Source organism: Arachis duranensis, chromosome 3 (genome assembly GCF_000817695.3).
Source record: "Arachis duranensis cultivar V14167 chromosome 3, aradu.V14167.gnm2.J7QH, whole genome shotgun sequence".
NCBI lineage: Eukaryota > Viridiplantae > Streptophyta > Magnoliopsida > Fabales > Fabaceae > Arachis > Arachis duranensis.
The window spans coordinates 14,721,765-14,727,471 of NC_029774.3; positions in this window are offsets into that span (position 1 = coordinate 14,721,765).

The window sequence follows — 5,707 nt, forward strand, 5'->3', positions numbered from 1 at the left end:
GAAAGCTCTGGATGTCTACTTTCCAACGCCGTTAAGAGCGCGCCAATTGGAGTTCTGTAGCTCCAGAAAATCTATTTCGAGTGCAGGGAGGTCAGATTCCAACAGCATCAGCAGTCCTTTTGTCAGCCTTTTTCAGAGTTTTGCTCAAATCCCTCAATTTCAGCCAGAAATTACCTGAAATCATAGAAAAACACACAAACTCATAGTAAAGTCCAGAAATATAAATTTAACATAAAAACTAATGAAAACATCCCTAAAAGTAGCTTGAACTTACTAAAAACTACCTAAAAACAATGCCAAAAAGCGTATAAATTATCCGCTCATCAGAGAAGCTCCCCCTTCTCTCTACAATTAGGGTTCTTTAGTTTAATTTCTTGTAGTTTCTACTTTTAATTCTTGTTTTTTTTTTACTTTTCCTTGTCATTTATTGTTATTGCATCTTTGATCTTCTTCATTTTTCTTGTTATTTTCTTTATTTTATCTCTTTTATGTTTATGCACACTCTTGTTATTTTAATTTCAATTAATGCAAGTTATGTTTTATGCTCATTTATTGCTTTCTTTAATTGTTATTTTGACTTTCTTGCTTTTAGTAGTTAGCTTTTATTTTTAATGTAATTTAATATTATTTTATTTTCATGCATACCAAGTGTTTGATAAAATGCTTAGCTTAGTTTTTACTTAGTTTTTTTTCACTCTTAGCTTGAAATTTTTGGTTTTGGTGATTCTCGAGTCATTGATGTCCATTCTTGTTTGATACATTAGAGTAGTTAGTTGATTTGGTCTCCCTTGACTCTATGTGACCCAGTAGTGTTGACATAGGACTTAGGGATTGAAATCAACTATGCCTACTTGACTTATCTTCGATGTAAGGTTGACTAAGTAGGATTAACTCTTCATAATCATCATGTGTTTGTGGTCAATGGCTAGGATAGGTAACCTTAGCTCTCAATTACATGCCAATATGTTTTCTTGCATTTAAAGTTTCCTTTCCTTGCATTTAATTGCTTTGACCTTTATTGCTTTTCATTTAATTTCTTGCATGTTTACTTTTCACACTCTTGATTGAGAAATTGGGTGTTTTGGTGGAATTGAGTTGTGGATGTCCATTCCGCATTGTGTGAGAATAGTTAATTGGTTTGGTTTCCATTGACACTAGTCTTTCACTAAGTAATTAGTGAGTTGACTAGGACTTATGGATTGATATCAATTATGCTTTTTTGACTAATTCTCAAGTAGGATTGACTAATTAGGATTAATTCCACACAATTGTCATGCTTGTGGTCCACAACTAGGATAGGAATCCTTAATTCTCCAATTCTCACCAAGAGTCCTTTTTAGCATTTAATTTCCATTTTTATTGCCTTTACTTGCTTTCCTTTAATTCCTTGCAGGAATATTTACATTCCTTGCTATCTACATTACTTTGCTTCTCTTGCATTTACAAATCCCCATTTCCTCCCATAGCCAATAACATGACACTTAATTGCAACTCCTAGGGAAGATGACGCGGGGGTTTGATACTCTCGGTTTATTTTGTGTATTGATTGTGACTATTCATTTGATTGATGGTCAAATTGTCAGGTTAGAACTATACTTACAATGCCAATTCTATTTTGAGATAAAATTCCTAACCTATGCAATTTGGCCATCGTCACTCATACATAAAAAATTTCACAAAAAAGCATTAGTTGTTGAAGCATCTCATCTTTTTTGGATGCATTTCGTGATTTTATGACATTGATGGCACAAGAGACAATATTGGTTCGCATCCTTAAACAATGTCGGCCACCAGAATTCGCAATCTAACACCGTTTTAATAGTCCGTTGGGGGCCAAAGTGACCACCACACTTGGATGAATGACAAAATTCAAGAATAGATTGGAATTCTAACTCCAGAACACACCTACAAATCACTTGCTCCGCCTCACGTTTCCATAGGTGTGGGTCATCCAACATATAGTATTTGGAATCACTCCTCAACTTGTCTCTTTGGTGCTTTGAAAAATTAGAAGGAAAGATTTTGGCGACCAAGTAATTTGCCATAGGCGCAAATCAAGGAATGCTATTAGAGATATCATGCAAACCTTCTAACAGAAATGAATCATCAATCGGGAACAGATCATACTTAATGTTTTCAAGACAGCTCAAATGGTTCACCACCAAGTTTTGTGACCCACTCCGATCTCTAATCTCAACATCGAATTCTTGCAAGAGCAAGATCCAATTGATGAACCTAGGTTTAGATTCATTTTTCGTTAGTAAGTACTTCAAGGCCCCATGATCCGTATACACCACAATCTTTGAGCCTAGCAAACATGATCTAAATTTGTCTAATGCATGAACAACCGCTAGAAGCTCTCTTTCAGTAGTAGTGTAATTGGATTGCGCCGCATCCAATGTCTTAGAAGAATAGGCAACAATGTAAGGAAGCTTACCCTCGCGCTGTGCAAGCGCGGCACCCACAGCGTGATTAGAGGCATCACACATTATCTCAAAGGGTTGTGTCCAATCTGAACCTCTCACAATGGGGGCTGTGGTGAGGGCTTCCCTTTGCTTTACAAATGCCTCTTTACAAGCATCACTAAACTTAAACTCAACATCTTTCTATAGCAAATTGGACAGAGACAAGGCTATCTTACTGAAATCCTTAATGAAGTGCATATAAAAATCTGCATGTCCCAAAAAACAGCAGACTTCCCTCATAAAAAGAGGGTAAGGCAAACTAGTAATAACATCAACTTTAGCTGGGTCAATTGAAATGCCTTTATCAAAAATAACATGTCCTAAAAGTATACCTTCATTTACTATAAAGTTACACTTTTCAAAATTAAGGACAAGGTTAGTGTTGGCACACCTTTCTAACACCTTAGTTAAGTTGTCCAAACAGCAATCAAAGGAAGTTCTGTATACACTAAAGTCATCCATAAATACTTTCAAATAATTCTCCATGAGATCAAAAAAGATACTAGTCATGCACCGCTGAAAAGTAGCGGGGGCATTGCATAAACCAAATGGCATCCTTTTGTAAGCAAAGGTGCCCAAAGGACAAGTGAAAGTGGTCTTTTCTTGATCATCAGGAGCAATGTGTATTTGAAAATATCTAGCAAAACCATCAAGGAATCAATAGTGAGATTTACTAAACAAGCAGTCTAACATTTGGTCAATGAATGGCAAGGGGTAGTGATCTTTTCTTGTTGCGGCATTTAGTTTTCAATAGTCAATGCAAATCCGCCAAGAATTTTGCACCCTTGTTATGACCATTTCACCATCTTTTTTCTTGATAGTGGTGATGCCCGACTTCTTAGGAATAACTTGAATCGGGCTCACTCACTCACTATCGAAAATTAAATAAATGATATCCACGTTAACCTTGCGATTTCCTTCTTTACAACATCATGAATGGTGGAATTGAACCTTCTTTGTAGTTTTCTTGCCGGCCAAACTTCATCTTCAAGAAAGATGCGGTGCATGCAAGTACGTGGGTCAATTCCCACAATATCGACTAAACTCCAACCAATTGCTTTCCTATGCTTCCTTAGGACTTCAAGGAGCTTCTCTTTCTCTTAGGTTGAGAGCTCACTAGAAATGATTATCGGAAATTTTTGGTTGTCCTCAAGGAAGGCATATTTCAAGTGAGAAGGTAAGGGTTTCAATTCGGTGCTCAGTTCAAGTTGTGGTTCCTTTTCACCATGATCATGGAGCACATCCTCATCGGCTTCCTCATGTTTGTCCTCCCTTTGAATCTTGGGATAATACACATTTCTATAGCCTTCTCTTTGTACTTCTACCACCACATCATCAATGATATCTGATGAGCGGATATTTTATACGCTTTTTGGGGGTAATTTCATATAGATTTTAGCATGTTATAATTAGTTTTTAATAGAATTTTATTAGTTTTTAAGCAAAAATCATATTTCCGGACTTTACTATGAGTTTGTGTGTTTTTCTGTGATTTCAGGTATTTTTTGGCTGAAATTGAGGGAGCTGAGCAAAAATCTGATTTAGGCTGAAAAAGGACTGCTGATGCTGTTGGATTCTGACCTCCCTGCACTCGGAATGAATTTTTTGGAGCTACAAGATTCCAATTTGCGCGCTCTCAATTGGGTTGGAAAGTAGACATCCAGGGCTTTCCAGAAATATATAATAGTCCATACTTTGCGCGAAAATAGACGACATAAACTGGTATTCAACGCCAGTTCCATGTTGCAGTCTGGCGTCCAGCGCCAGAAACAGGTTACAAGTTGGAGTTCAACGCCAAAAACATGTTACAACCTGGCGTTCAACTTCAGAAATAGCCCAGGCACGTGAGAAGCTTAAGTCTCAGCCCCAGCACACACCAAGTGGGCCCCAGAAGTGGATTTCTACACCAATTATCTTACTTTACTCATTTTCTGTAAACCTAGGTTACTAGTTTAGTATTTAAACAACTTTTAGAGACTTATTTTGTATCTCATGACATTTTTAGATCTAAATTTTATACTCTGGCATTCATGAGAATCCGAAAAGTCTAAACCTTGTCTGTGGTATTCCGAGTAGGATTCTGGGATTGGATGACTGTGACGAGCTTCAAACTCACGAGTGTTGGGCGTGATGACAAATGCAAAAGAATCAATGGATTCTATTCCGACATGATCGAAAACCAACAGCTGATTAGCGGTGCTGTGACAGAGCATTTGGACCATTTTCACCGAGAGGATGGGAAGTAGCCATTGACAACAGTGACACCCTACATAGAGCTTGCCATGGAAGGAACTTTGTGCTTTTGCATGAGAGGAATATTATGTTACAGGAATTCAGAAGACAAAGCATCTCCAAAACTCCAACATATTCTCCATTATTGCACAACAAGTAATTATTTCGCGCTCTTTTATTTTTTTTAGTAATTCAAACTGATAATTATAATTAATCTCCTGACTACGAATAATAAAATAAACATAGCTTGCTTCAAACTAACAATCTCCGTGGGATTCGACCCTTACTCACGTAAGGTATTACTTGGACGACCCAGTGCACTTGCTGGTTAGTTGTGCGGATTGCAAAAGTGTGATTGCAATTTCGTGCACCAAGTTTTTGGCGCCGTTGCCGGGGATTGTTCGAGTTTGAACAACTAAAAGGTTTATTTTGTTGCTTAGATTAGGAATAATTTATTTTTGTTGCTATAGAGTCATTAAATTCTGAGTCCTTTATTTCCTTTTCAAAAATTTTTTAAAAATATTATTTTTCTTTATCAATTTTTAATTCTTTTCGTGAGTTTAGTGTCTTGTTCTAAGTTTGGTGACAATTGCATATTTTATATTTTTCTTTTAAATTTTCGAAGTTGTGTTCTTTGATCTTCAAGTTGTTCTTGTTTATTTTTCTTGTTTGATCTTTAGTTTTTCTTGCTCTGTGTCTTTTCTTGTTTTTCTTGTACTATTCCAAAGCATTAGTCTTCCAAAAGGAATATACCTCTTTAAAACAAGTGTTACCTTTACTGCCCAATTGGCTAGAGCGTTGGTCTATGCTCTTGGTAATTGGGTATCTCCTTTTTAAAATCTTTTTCAAAAATAATTTTTCTTTGATTGAATCTTGTGATAAACTTTAAGTTTGGTGTTCTCTTGTTAATCTTTTTATAATTTTATTGAAGTTTTCTAAAAATTTTAAGTTTGGTGTTCTTTCTTTTGTTCTTGTTGTTCTTGTGAATCTTCAAGTGTTTCTTGAGTCTT